Source organism: Triturus cristatus, chromosome 11 (assembly GCF_964204655.1).
Source record: "Triturus cristatus chromosome 11, aTriCri1.1, whole genome shotgun sequence".
In the NCBI taxonomy this organism is placed as follows: Eukaryota; Metazoa; Chordata; class Amphibia; order Caudata; family Salamandridae; genus Triturus; species Triturus cristatus.
Window position 1 is genome coordinate 1,108,396,653 of NC_140594.1, and position 15,176 is coordinate 1,108,411,828.

At 50.4% G+C, this 15,176-nt stretch overlaps 1 protein-coding gene across 12 annotated transcripts in view; it reads right to left on the bottom strand.

Annotated features, from left to right (window-relative positions):
* Window positions 1–15,176, bottom strand: part of LOC146786091 (eukaryotic translation initiation factor 4 gamma 1-like) — a 1,219,153-nt gene that overhangs the window by 995,472 nt on the left and 208,505 nt on the right. The gene's annotated exons all lie outside the window — the stretch shown is intronic.

Consider the following 15,176-nt stretch of genomic DNA (forward strand, 5'->3'; position numbering starts at 1 on the left):
ATCAGTGAGTGGTCAAGGCGGTGAACTACCTTAAGAAAAGTCTATGGTAATCTAGCGTAGCGTTTGGACAGGCAAGTAGACAGACAGCAGAGTCCACACTCCTTCTCCAGTAAGACTTTCATACATTAAGTGTGCATAGCAGAATGTATTCAAATGTCACCCACTCATTTCACGATCCTGAGAGTCTCTTAAGATCATAACATTCTTTAAAAAAAAATCCACCTTCTAACCACCAGAATACTCAATCCCTTACACATTTCCTGTAAAAAAACAAGGACCAAAATATGCCTTCCAGCTACCAGAGTGCATCAAGAACTCATTTGCTCCTTCAGACTACTCACAATCCCGCGAGAGTCCCACAGGATTGTAAGAATTGGTTAAAAACAATATACATGCATCATCTTCAGACTACTTATCCCTTAAAAACCTCCTCTAAATGGAGGGGGACATGCCTCTCTGCTACCCCCTCATTTAGCTTTTTTTGCTTAATTTTCACAGTAAATGGTAACATCCATGTCATTTCCAACATTCCAATAGCCAGCCAATCAGAGTGCCCGCTTAGGATTTGCAAGAGCCTCTCGCCGAGACTCACTCAGAGATGGAACTAAAGTGCTTTTCTTAATGCCTGGAGAGATGGGGAGGTACGGAGCTGGAGGGGGGAGGCTATTCCAAACTAAATGCAAGGTAGGAGAAGTAGCATCCTTTGCTCATATATCTTTATGAGGGAAGTGTGGGCATTTGAGAGAAGCATGGTTGTCTGGCTTGTAGATAGAAACTCAGGTTGTGGTTTATGTAGGCCTGTCCTAGGTTGTGCAGGGCCTTGTAACTTGAATTGGCACCTCTTTTGTACTGGGAGCCAGTGAGTTTGAGGGGACAGAAGATGTAGGTCCATCAGGGGAGGTTAAGGGGAGTCGAGCTGTGGTGTTCTGAATTGACTGTAGTCTCTGGAGGGGTGTAGTGATCACAGTAGAGCATTGCTCTAGTAGTCTGCTAGTGATTGGGGCTTGGGTGACTGTAGGTCTGGGATTCATGGGGAGCCACTTGATCTTTTGAAGCATGTGCAGAGTGAAAAAGCAGGCAGAGGAGACTGCGTTGATCTGGGACTTTATGGTCCGTTTACTGTTAAGGATGATGCAGAGGTTCCTGGCCTGGTCAGATAGGGTGGGTGTTGGCCCTGGTCTCGGAAACCACCAAGAACCGTTCTGGGTGTGGAGTTGTCGTTTAAGATCAGCACTTCCATTTTGTCGGTGTTGAGCTGCAGGCAGTTGTCTTTCATCCAGTTGCTGGCGATCGTCATGCACCTGTGGAATCTGGTCGTGGTGGGGTCCTTGGGAGAGGGAGTGAACGAGTTGTCGTCTGCATATGTGATAGGACGTTGAGCCTGTGGGATCTGGCGATGCTGGCCAGGGGTGTCATAGGTGTTGAAAATGGTGGGGTTGAGGGATGAACCATAGGGAACACCACAGATTTCCCTGGGTTCCAAGGTGAACTAAGGTAGGCAGACTGTTCTTCCAGTGAGAAATGAGGTGATCCATCTAAGAGGTACATTGGAGGCAGATGTCGTGCAGCCTGATGATCATTGTGTGGTAGGATACTGTGTTGAATGCTGCTGAGAGGTCGAGGAGCATCAGGGTTGTCATCTATCATTGGTCAAGGAGGTCTGGGATGCAGTCTGTGGCTGGGATCAGGGTAGTCTTACAGCTGCGGAATACGGACAGAGGAGGTGAAAAGATAAATTTGCTCAAAATGTGTGCAGTTGATTTGATAGTTCTCCAGTAGTAGTTCTAGAGTTCACTGGGGTTGGCTGGTCGCTTCTACAGTAGGGGTTTGATCTGTCTCCAGTCCTCTGGGAATGTGGCTGTGGTTATCGAGGTGTTGAGTAGGGAGGTGAGTTTGGGGCCGATTGTCACTTCCAAAATTAGAGATGTGGTGTGGTCAAGGGTCAATTGGTGCTCCTGAGTGGATGGAGTTCAGGAAGGCGACAGTTTCCTGGGTGGTGAGTATGTTCCAATTGGTCAGATGATGGTCTGAGCTGTGTGGGGTGTGGTTGTGTAAGTCTAGTAGTTCAGTAGACTTGGGCTTGAAGGCTTTGCAGATGGAGATCTTGTGTAAGAAATTGCAGAGGTTGTCGCAGAGCTCCTGTGATGGGGTGTTACTGTTCTCAGTGGCTGAGGAGTTGGAGAACTCCCAGACCATGTTTAAGAGTTCCTTTGTGTGGCTGGAGTCTATGAAAGCAGCTAGGGCATCCCTTCTCTCAGTAGTTGGTAGTAGAGGTTCAGGGAGGTCTTGAAGGAGGTCCTGTTAGTGTCCTTGCTGGTGCGCCATCTTCTTTCCACCATTTGCAGATGCGCTTAGCCACTTGAAGTTCTTCGGTGAACCAGCTGGCCTGTTTTGTGAACCTTTATTTACTGCAGTCTTTGATGGGGCGATGACGTTGGCACAGTTTGTGATGCATGTGTTAAAGTTCCTGACACCTTGTTCCAGGGATGTGGTGGGGTTGGATGCAAAAGCCCAGGTAACCAGAGGTTGCCTATAAAGACTGCTCCAACCATAGAATCATGTGGGCTAATTCTAAACACATTAATAAATTTTAGTCTTAAGTAATAAAACTTTCAAAAACTGCTTGTGTGAACAAAAAAACAAGACATCCATCAGTTGAAATGGATGATGAAGTGATCGGACCACATGAGCTCGGCGATGTGGCTTTAAGGGACGCAGTTGCTGGAGGAGAATATGGGGTCTACCATGTGACCTGCGCGGTGGGTGGTTGGCTGTGTGGCCATGGATGAGATGGGCGAGTCCTATGTTGCTCATGCATTCAAGGAGGTTAGTGGGGTCGTTTTACTTTGTATGTCCCATAAAAAGCTTTACCAAGGAAGAAAAGATAACGGGAGACTGGGAGGTACCACCACAATCACTGCTATGCCGCCACCGACTCTGCCAGTCAAGCGCCACAGCTCAGGATGAAACGTGGAGGACTTCACAGTAAATCTCAAACATTATCCACTGGAACCAAATTACGTATATTTACATAATTAAGGGCGAGAGAATGGGGAGGGATTCTTGTGTATCAAACGGGGAGAACCTTTATCGGCGCTCATGGGTTCTTAAATCTATCCTAGACTCAAAAGGGGCGCATCAACAGGGGGCAAACAATACCTTACAGGCAGTGACAGGCCCCCATCTCAGCACTTGTTGGGCCCTTGGGAAAGAACACGTTGGCAGTTGGGATTGGGGAGGCCGATGATTATTCCAATATGCACAGAAACAAAAACGCTGAACGCCATTGCTTCTGGCTCTCAGGGGTGCCTAACAGACCCACCCCGCCTCAGGGGCACCCGTGCAAGAACTCACGGAGGGCGCTGCACGGCAACGTTCTGTGCTGGCACATGCTCACTGCTGCATTTTTGGCCTGGGTGAGGTGCAGCGCAGCGCTTTGGCAGGCTAAGAATGAGACCTCCTGGCTTAGCAGGAACTCGTTACTTCGGAGTTGGGATAGTTACCATAGTACGAACCCATGCTTGGGGTGGGGGGGGGGGGGGGCGTGCGGAGTTACATTCTTTAACAAAGGCAAGCATCTTTCTACCTTGTATGGCTGCACGTCCTATCGGTGAGAAACAAGGCGCCGTCTAATATCATGTAAAAGCCTTGTGGTAGCAATGCCTCTTACGACAAAATTCACTGCTCGTATTTTCAAGTAACCGTTCTTTGCACATAGCCAATGAAAGCCCCCTTTAAAAGAAAGAGTGGGTGGAGAGATCCTCGCGGCTTAAAAGCGGTAACCCAACAGTGCCACCCTTTCACGCGGTACTCAACGATTCCTCAGCCATCGGGGGAGGGGAAGACAGTTCCCGCGGCTTGCAGTAAAACCAGTCCAAAAAGATTATAAAAGTTTTCGCTGATAAACAGCTCAAAAACACTCATCACCAAGCTCCCTCCAATGGGCGGGTTGCATAATCAAACTTCGCTTGCACACAAACAAATCGGCCTTACCAGTCGCGTGTTTCCCTCCATCACAGAAAAGCTGCGCATCCCTCAGGTAAACTACGAACAGTTCCAGGGCCTCCGCTCCTCCCTCGAGAACGGATTGGACGAGCCGACCTTTGACCCACTCTGTATGTACCTTTTATCATGCTGAATGCGCCCAGGGGGCCCTGCCCACCGCGGACAAAGGAAGGGGCACAGCCGGTAGGCTACAGCCAGCGCCCGCTGGGCCACTAACTGAATCAGTAGCACACTGGTCAAGTGGAGCCTAAAGCCTTCACTGCGCGGAAAAAGGGACAAAAACAATAGTTTATCAATCTCACGGGATTTTAAAGCTCAGATGCGGGCCCGGCAATTCCCCGGTTATTTTTGTATAGCGCCCAGAAGCCAATTAAACTAACAGAGGAGGCCCATTCCATGGTGCAGCCGAGACCCGACAGCAGTCCGCAATTTGGCATTACACCCCCCCCACTCCCCCCAAAACGGCTCCCTCATGCACCGACACGATGTCTCCCGGGAGTCGGTTATGTACCACTAAAAAACAGGTCTCCGATATCATGGTCCGTGTATAGAGCATTTGTTTATCGCCTCTAGTGCCGATAAGGGGTCAAAGCGCTTGCAGAAAGTAACATGGTAGTGAGGCGCTGTGGTTAGTGGGAGCCAGACTAGCATTGCCGCTCCACTCACGAGGAAAGAACGTTTGAATGGATAGCTTATGGATAAAGACGCGGACATAGCAGCATGGGCGTCCGCAGAAATTTTTCGGGGGGGGGGGGGGGGGGGCGAACCTGGCAAATGAAGGGGCGTAGCTAATGTTAATCAATAGGGGCGGGGCTAAAATGGCAGACAATCAGGATCGGGTAATGTTCAGGCCAACCTGAGAAAAACAAGCATTGGCATAGCTTATAGGTCTCGCCTTTGGGACCTTATGACTGACTCACTGACTGCATAACTTATATAGCTCACTTTTGCCGAGGCGTCTTGGCGCTGGGTAAGTATGATGCCGGCAGTATAAGTATTTAGTTCTGCAGCAGGTCCCAAAGGCGAGACCAATTGGCTATGCCAATGCTTGTTATATCTGGGCATGTTGAGAGGCTAGGGGACTGGGTCTCGATGTCTGGTTGGGAGCACAGCAATGACCTACTCAATTTGAATGCGTAGGTAATACAACCGGAGGGGTGAAATGAAAGGTTCACTACCAGGAATAACAGGAAGGTAGAAAGTTAGGCTGGTTAGAAAGATCAGGAGGGGTAGAGGCAGGCATGGTGGTGAGGGGAGAAACAGATGCATGCTAGGAGAGCGCTGTGAGGGAGTGAGGCGAAAAGGAAAGAGGCACTGAAAGGTGGGTCGGGTAAAGACCGTAGTAAGGCAAACAGAAGGGTAGCGAGGGGTGAAGGGTAGTCAAAGAAGTGAGGTGTAGAAGAAAAAGATTCAGGCGCAGAGACAGGTAAATCAAAGCTGGAGAGTGGAGAATAACGCAGTCGTGGAACGTGAGGGGGCCAGGTAGAGAGAGGGAAAGGTGTGTCATAGACAGGTAGAGACAGCTGAGGAAGAGGGAATAATAAAGACTGAGTTAGACAGGTGAGGTAGAGGGGTGCGTTGATATAATGGAAGTGCAGAGATGTGCCACAGATGTTACTGAAGAGGAAAAGAAGTAGAGATATTGAGAAAGATGTAAGGCACTAAAAGAAGTAAGGGGGTGAACAGAGGTAGAACGAGTGGAAGGGGGAGAGAACACGTAGAAGATGAATGGCAGGGTAAAATGAGCGATCAGGCAGTGAGAGTGAGGAGTGGGATACAGAGGCATATGTGGCAGTGAGCGTGATGTGCGGGGTACAGAGGGATATGGTGTGGCAGTGTGTACAAGGTGCGGGGTACAGAGGGATATGTTGTGGCAGTGCGCACAAGGTGCGGGGTACAGAGGGATATGTTGTGGCAGTTAGCGCGAGGTGTGGGGTACAGAGGGATACAAGGCAGTGAGCGCGGGCAGGGCCGGCTTAAGCGCTCGTGGCGCCCAGTGCGACAATGCTTTTTGGCACCCCCAATGACCACCTCCACTACAGGTTCTTCATAACCATCCTTTCACAGCGCCCCTCAAGCCTCCGTAACCATTCAGTCTCAGGTGCATTTAATTCATTTTATAGCGCCACTCCTATCCGTATAAGGTGTCAGAACACTTTACATTACACAGATTACATAGACAATCAATCATAAGTGTGTAAATCAGTGCATAGGAAATGTTAAATAAGAGAGGACAAGAAGGTGTAGGAGTCACAGGTCATCCATACAGGTAGGCAGGATAGTTTAAGAGGGCTTGGCCAGGAGAATCAGAAACCTAAAATTTAAAACCTAGCACCATGGATGGGGGGTTCCCTTTATTAATAAGAATTGATTTCTACCCAAATTAACCCATTTTGCCACATTGGGATAATGAAAAGCTGGGGGGAAATCATAACGCTCTAGCCCATACCCTACAGTTTGCATGCATCTTTCATAACAGTTACTTGCTCACTGTTCCACATTAGGATTTTAACAAAGAGTTATCAACAATATGGTCTCTGACAAAAGTGTGACCCACTGACCTATTTACATTACACGCACTTTGTGAGCTGCACGTTCTTTGCAGCAAGCATAGTAACCCTCTGCGCTACCTTAGGATGAGTAGAAACTTACATTACACAAAACTTCGATCTCTCCCTCTAAGAAGTGCATTAATCACTGCAGTAATTTAGACATTTTTATTGGTGGCTGAAAATTTCTAGGAGTCCAGGAAAGAAGCAGGTGCTTTTAAAATCATATTAGCGCCCCCTACACGAAGTCAGCACCCGGTGCAGTGGCACCGGTCGCACAGCCCTAGAGCCGGCCCTGAGCGCGGGGAGTGGGGTACAGGGGGGATATGAGGCAGTGGGGAGTGGGGTGCAGGGGGATATGAGGCAGTGAAACACAGGGTCGGCATGTCCTGCCAGACATGATAGGGTGCATACTGGCAGTTAGATATGTTATTGACACGAGTGTGTACGTTTTGGTGGGATCTGAAATCCGGGCTATGGCGCAACCTCAATTTTTGACTTGGGAGAATAATGCATCAACCCCCCCAGAACTTCATTCAGAAGACCCCTTGCTCTCAAGCTACAGAGTGTTAAAAGGAGGTCTTTGTGTCCAGACCTAACCACTCGTGCTTGTGGCGCGCAGCTCAAACTGGCCATTGTCATTCTGTTTGTGATAATCAGCCACAGACAGAATGACAATGGGCGGGAGGGGCTGCGAGGAGGAGTGCGAGGCACCCGATCAGGGAGTTCAGGCCTCTGGCAGGGAACAGCTCTGCTCCCTGCAGGGCCCGTAATTACGGACAAAAGGCGTCCGTAAAAGCATGGGTGGCTGCAGGGAGGGGGGGGGGGCAAGGAGGTGCACTCCCGGGGGGGGGGGGGGGGGGGCAAGTGCCCCTCCTTGCCCCCCCCCCCCCTCCTGCGGACGCCCATGCATAGCAGTAAACGACCGTTTTATTTTGCAACCTAGTAGTACTGGTACAGCCCTAGCAGGGCAGATCTGAGCATCTGTTACTCCCGCTTACAAGGGACTCGGCAAAGACGCCCCTGGGGTGACTCCACGGGCCACCAGGATCTTCCACGCGAGGCCGTGGCGGGACAGGGTTATCCCCAGCGCGGCAGGGCACCAACAAGGGAAGGTGTGAAGGGCCGGGCTTGACGTGGGGATCGGAACGAGTTATGGTTGTACAACATGAATAGGGAACAGCGGTCGAGCAAAGCGCCAATCTTCTCCCACACCCCCACCGGCGCTATGGACGGGGCAGAGGTCTCCTCGCAGGACCGCCCTCCTCTGCAGACCACGGACACATACAAAGGACATGGAAGTACAAGGCAGGAGGGCTGTAGACCGCCCGTGACCACTCATGGAGGCTGCGGACTGCAAAGAGGTCATGTCCTTTGCGCCCGCGGCCCCAGTCAGTGGCCTCTTTAGCGGGGGCCCTGTGCGCCCTGGCACCATTCGTGCCCTACCACTAGTTGCTGGGTGTACAGGATTGACAGATCGGTGTGCGGCAGGGTGCAGGGTTAAACTGCCTCTCTGCAAAGCAACCTTCGCTTAAAGGTTTAAACCCGACTTGGTAGATGTGTGCGTGTATTTATATCTGTGGCTAGAGAATCATGCACTTCTAAAGCACAGACATTATCCCAAGGTGCTGAGCCTATACGAGAGCTCTGGCACAGTCCAATAAGGAGTATAGAAAGAGCACGGGTGCAAGGCTGGGAGGCGCCAATCAATACTCGGGTTCGTATCACGATAGACTTCATTCTCAGGCCAAGTTCAGTATCACGGTCAGCTTCGAAGAAGGAAAATCAAACACAGGAAATCTTTCTCCTTTGAGGCCATCATCCAGGTCTTAAGTGCCCTGGCCATGACCCGCACTGCTCGTGCCAACCCCCTTTACCTGGGCCTTCGAGGGACTGAGTCGGAGGCTTCAGCTGGTCCAAAGCCAAGCAGCTAGACTGGTCTGGCCTCATCCTAGATGCTACCACACCAAACCTCTGCTTGAAAATTACACCGGCTCCCAGTTGGAGAACCCTTTTTAAAAACCGGGCGCACCATCTTCAAATCCAGTCATGGCAAATGCCACAGTTGTGTCTTCCAAAACCCGGAATTATATGCCGACAAGCAATCTTATATCTGCCCATCTTTATCTATTAAGGTCCCTAAATTCACCAGAAGACGCTGGACGGAACCAGGTTTCACGTGCTTGCTCCTAGTGTCTGGAATCCACACCCCAGAGCCATAACGTCTATATGAGCTTTAGGGCCTGGCTCTTCAGACAGGCTAATGCAGTGGTTCCCAAATTTTCAACCTGTGGCTCCCTTGACCCACTGGCCATTGTCCGTGGCTCCCCACTGTTACTTTTTTGGAGAGGGTGGGGGTATGTAAGCCCGGCCTCGGGAGTATTTGCATTTTTCTCCCTGAAAATAATTGCGATGAAGTGGATGAAGGTACTATAATTATATACGCAGGGTGTTTCGTATTACTAAGGCGGCGTCTAATAAAATATTCATAGTTACACTTCTTTGCCCTTGCCTTTTTTAAAGTACCTCTCAAACTTTATCCCACTTACAGTGCCAGATAGCACCCCTATGCATGTAGGCCCCATGGCCAAAACGTTCCCGCGCTTGAAGAATATTTGCATGCACTTCCATTTCTAACCATGTCATACATGCCAACACACCTGTCTCAGCAGGGCGACTCGATTTTTAAACCACATACAGCTTTATTTTTGCGGTCTCCTCCCTAAAATCGCCTCCAAATCAATGCACGCCAAATACATTGCTCTAATTTATCTTTTTAAACGTCCCTCTTGCTTCCAAATGTTGGCATTATGTCGTATATGGTGTTTTACTTCCCTGTGCTCAAGGAGAGAGCAGGCCTGTCTTGAAATGTGTGTACTGAAAGAAATGTTTACTTCAAGTACCTATGGTTCAAGTACAAATGCCAATACTTAATACTTAGTGTGTTTAATAGACAGGACAATTGTACTTTTCGGATATCTTCAATTGGTGTAAAATGCATTTGGGAAAAAGCAAAACTATTAACGAGTCCAACAAAATAAATCAGGCATCTCCCACTTATGTGGAGTGTTGGAATATGGGGATCCAGTGAAATATGGAGATCTACATAGACATGCCATCAATTAAGCACTACGATTCCAGCTTTAGGCAGGTCACTTACAAATCATCAACATCATGCGTTTAAGTCTAATTAGTTTAACTGAAGCCAACAGACCCGTCAACATTAAATGCATTAAAGTGCACAGCTTCCATGGCTAGGTTTGACGGCTCCCCAGGGAGCCACGGCACAGTTTGGGAACCACTGGGCTAATGGTCTAGCTTGGAGTCTCTCCTGCCTCTGGTCTGCTAGCGCCATGAAACCTTTTGAACGTGAGCTTTATAAATATGCTGCAACATTGAGTGCATAGGTGCACATGTAATACAAAGAAAAGTCCAACTTAAAAAAAATATATACATACATATACACATGCATACATACACACACACACACACACTTGCACTAAATAAGATTCGCCCGTGCCTGGATTCCTGGGCTTAGAGAATCGAAGAAAAGGAGTACTGAATATACACATACATACATAAATACATACACAGTCGATGGCCCCGGCAGTGCTAACTGTAGTCCAATGTGGGGTCTCCCCCATTTTAAATTTCACTTTTAGACACGCCCCTGGCCCCAGCAGACCATCGCAATACCCTTCCCCGGACTGAACTCGGTGGCTTAAGAGTCCAACCTCTAGCCGATTAGTCTTTGCACAGGCACACCACTGACGTGCACATTCCTAGAGACAACCACCTCCTCCCTTAAATACACGCACCATCTGCTCCCCTCCACCAACCGCTGCTGCCAGCCACCCTCCCGCCCTTTTCGAGGCAAACGGATCTAGCAGCATGCAGGCGGATCCTGCTGCGCACGGCCCTGGCAGCCAGGCCCGCCACGCCCCCCGAATCTCCCCGAAGGAAGGGAGCCCCGGGGTGACCTACTGGCGGCGGCAGAAGGCAGAGAGCTGGTAACTGCCCACCCAGCGCCCCGAAGCCACCATCTGCATAGACTGCGCTGCCAGGCGCGGGCAGAGGGGGCCGGCTGCGCCGGCGCTTCACGGAGACAGGAGCCTGCAGGCCGCTTGGCACACGCACTCGCCGGGCGCCCAGCCAAGGAACGCCAAGAGCGCAGCGCTCAGAGAACTTCACATCGCCAAGGAGCAGGGCTGCAGCATGCCTCAGCCTCGACACACTGCGGGTGTGTTCCTGATGCATTTACCCACCCTCTTCAACCTCTGCCGCACCCGCCACCACTCAAGTTACACAAGAAACTGGCTTGCATAGTAAACGCCAGCTAGGCGAGGCACAGAATCAGTTTGTTTTTTATCCAAAGAACCATCACTTCACCCATACCGGAAGAACGCAAGGGTTGGAAAGCCTTGAGAAATAAGGCGAGAGGCCCGCTGGCATCATCAAGCGTTCTCAGTAATACCGCAAAACAGCAAGGGCATAGCAACGCTTGGTAAGGCATCCCTCCAAGTTCCACAGATCTCTATGCAGGCATAATGAACATGGCTTGGTGACCACTTGCCAGCGGCGTGACAGGCACTGGGGGGCAGCCACAGCGCGGCGTGACAGGCACTGGGGGGCAGCCACAGTCCAGCCAGGCGTGCCAGGCACTGGGGCAGCCGCTGTCCCGAAACAGGCGCTCCAGGCAGTGGGGGGAGCCGCTGACCCAAAACAGGCGCTCCAGGCAGTGGGGGGAGCCGCTGACCCAAAACAGGCGCTCCAGGCAGTGGGGGGAGCCGCTGACCCAAAACAGGCGCTCCAGGCAGTGGGGGGAGCCGCTGACCCAAAACAGGCGCTCCAGGCAGTGGGGGGGAGCCGCTGACCCGAAACAGGCGCTCCAGGCAGTGGGGGGGAGCCGCTGACCCGAAACAGGCGCTCCAGGCAGTGGGGGGAGCCGCTGACCCAAAACAGGCGCTCCAGGCAGTGGGGGGGAGCCGCTGACCCGAAACAGGCGCTCCAGGCAGTGGGGGGGAGCCGCTGACCCAAAACAGGCGCTCCAGGCAGTGGGGGGAGCCGCTGACCCAAAACAGGCGCTCCAGGCAGTGGGGGGGAGCCGCTGACCCGAAACAGGCGCTCCAGGCAGTGGGGGGGAGCCGCTGACCCGAAACAGGCGCTCCAGGCAGTGGGGGGGAGCCGCTGACCCGAAACAGGCGCTCCAGGCAGTGGGGGGGAGCCGCTGACCCGAAACAGGCGCTCCAGGCAGTGGGGGGAGCCGCTGACCCGAAACAGGCGCTCCAGGCAGTGGGGGGAGCCGCTGACCCGAAACAGGCGCTCCAGGCAGTGGGGGGAGCCGCTGACCCGAAACAGGCGCTCCAGGCAGTGGGGGGAGCCGCTGACCCGAAACCGGCGCTCCAGGCAGTGGGGGGAGCCGCTGACCCGAAACCGGCGCTCCAGGCAGTGGGGGAGCCGCTGACCCGAAACAGGCGCTCCAGGCAGTGGGGGAGCCGCTGACCCGAAACAGGCGCTCCAGGCAGACTTTCTGCGAGGTGGCCTTGTTATTTCTCTAACATTATTAGCATACATAATGAATTTCTGGAGAACAGGGATAGGGAGGAGGGTCCTGACTTCAGAAGCACTACCTTCGTTCTCTTGTTTCCAACCTATGAGAGAGACACTATAAATCTATAAATTCTCTCCTTCACGCCAAATCAGCATCCCCTTTTGAGCCCTGTACGCCAAAAACCTTTCATATGGCAGCACAAACCATTGCTGGGCCGCTTACATCCATTATCAAACAATCTATTGTAACCGGGTGCTTTCTGAAACTATGGAAAGAGGCAGCAGTTAGTCTGCTCCTAAAGAAATAGTTTAGATCCGGAGGAATTGAAAATTTACCAGCCTATTTCCCTTCTTCCAACTCCAGCCAAAATTCTTGAAAAACATCTTAGACAACTGATGACATTTGAGGTTTGAGCTACTGGACCCTTTGCAGTTTTGGTTTCGCAGTGGCCATAGCACAGAAACCAACCTGGTCTCAGTGGTTCACATCAGAACGCTGGTGGATGAGGGTCTGGCTGCAGCACGGACCCGGTTGGATTTGTCCATGGCTTTTGACAAACTCCCCAGTGCTCCTTAGTTCACTTACCTCCGATCGGATTTTAGGAAACCGCCATAAATCTCTTAAGGTACTTCCTAACAGACAGGGAACAGACCGATAGTATTGGTCAACTCAAATCCAAAGCCTTTTCTCCTCCTTGTGGGGTCCCTCCCATCTCCTCACCAAGTCCCACATTATTCTATCTGTACTTCTTCCCATTAGCCAAATGTATTAGATCCTCCGGTCTGCAGATCTTTTCCTATGCAGATACAGATCTGTCCATGTCGGAGGTTGGATATGCAAGGGACAATTTTAATAATTCTATGAATGCAATTTTCACCTGGATAATGGGAAAATTATCTTAAGCTGAATGCTAAGACAGGTGATCTTCGGAAGTCAGCCTTCGATTTGAAATAGAAATAGGTTGCATGATTCATTGGGAAGTCTGACCTTACCAGTGAAAGCTGCAAAAAACCTTGGGGTCATAGTGGATGATGCTCTCCTCCGACCTACAGATAAACCAACTGCAGAAAGCTTTTCCCCATATCCTGCAAACTGCGCGCAAAACAGTACTTGGGGCGCTAATTCTGTACAGGGTTGATTATTGTAGTGCTTCGTATCTGAATATTAACAAGTTCTCCACCAAGGAACGGTACAGAATGCAGCTTTGAGGCTCATTTTAGACCTCCAAGGCATCAGTCGGTGGCTGCTGAACTTTTCACACTCCACTGGTTGCCCATCAATAAGCAAGTGACCTTTAAAGCCTTGTGCTTTGCACACAAGGCTTTACACAGCTCAGGGCCACGGGCTATTACAGCCAAATTTCGGTGGGACTTACCAGCAAGACTACTACACTACTAAGAACAAACTGGTAGTTACACCTACATTTCGAAAAGCGAGATGGGAGGAAGACCCTTCTCTGTAGCCACAGTCAAACTGTAGAATATCCTTCCACGCCATCTAAATGTCATTTAAAACCACCATACTTCAGAAAGGTTTAAAACCTGGTTATTCCCTCTGTAGAGTGATTTTGCTTCCCAATCCAATCCCTAGCTTCCCATGTGTTTTCAGGGCTCACAGTTCCTTGATGCCAATTGGTACGCGAGCACCTTGTACATTCATTTCAATTTCATTATGAATATAGTCAATGGTAGTCATGTTCCTGGGGACCACCCCGTTGTGAAGCTTGCAGAGCCAGCATAACTGATTTGGGCTCTAGCACAAGCATGTGCAACCATGCATGACCGTATTAGCATACCAGTTGTGTGAGTTACCAGAGATTAGTTCCTCACATTTGGTAAATGCATTGTTGACCCAGAGACGATCTGCTCAATAGACGCGTTTAGTTATAGCACTGAAAAGCGTGCTATGTCCGAGTCCAGGGTTCTCTAAAGTTTGTACTGGAGGGACAGATCCACGCCAAATTTTTAAAATAATGACATTAATCTAAATGGGAATATGCTAAAAGTCTGACATGGCTCTGGCTCTTGGGGACAGACTTTGAGGAACCCTGTCCAACACTGTACTCTCCCAGGTCACATTCTATGAGCATTGAATTGTGAGAAATTCTTCTAAAAGACAAGCATTAGGAAAGAGCAAAACATGCAACCATCACCTCCAGCAATATCATTAGCTGCATTAGGAGCATCAACATATAAAATGGCAACACTAGCTCCATTGTCGGGATAGGTTTTCCTGAAACATAACACGGTATGCTTCCTAGAAAGGTATGTATTTGCTGGGCTTGAAATCACTAATTTGGCTTGTGAAACCTAGTGTATAAACAGGTCTTAAAGAACAAGTTACTAACCTTCGGTAACGATATATCTGTAAGAAACATTAGTATTGATAGATTCTTTACCTTAGAATTACCCACAGGCATCAGACTGGATCCGGAAAGTTTGTCAGAAGTACCACACATGGGGAAGGGGGTGGGGGGTGGGGGGGGGACGCGGGACGTCAGTTCTGTCTTTCCGCACCAGGAACGCAGAGCCATGCAAGATACTGACCACTGGTGCATTGAGACTAGGGCCCTGAAAGGGATGACCTTAACCCTAGAAATCAGTTCACAGGATGGGTGGGGCGGTGGGGAATCTATCACTACTAATGTTTTACAGATCTATTGTTACCGACGGTAACTTGTTCATCTGAGAGAAAGTGATATATTCCTTATCTTAGACTAGATACCCCAGCAATACCAACCCCGGTGGTGGGTCTGCGAACCAAGATCGCACCAGAAAGTCACGAAGAACGGAACGGCCAAAGAAGCAGTGTCTCCGGACTTGGCTGTTCAGGCAATAATGTTTAGTAAACGTGTGCAGCGAGGCCATGTGGCTGCCTGACAGATGTCTTGCAGGGGGACACCACGTCCCAATGCAGTAGTGGCTGCAGTAGCTCTGATGGAATGAGCACGCAGTCCCACCGGAGGTTTCCTTTTTAGCCAGCGAGTAACAGGTGGAGATACACAAGACGAACCAGCGGGAAATAGTCCTAGTGTGTACCGCCCGACCTTTCTTGGTGCCAACGTAGCCAAC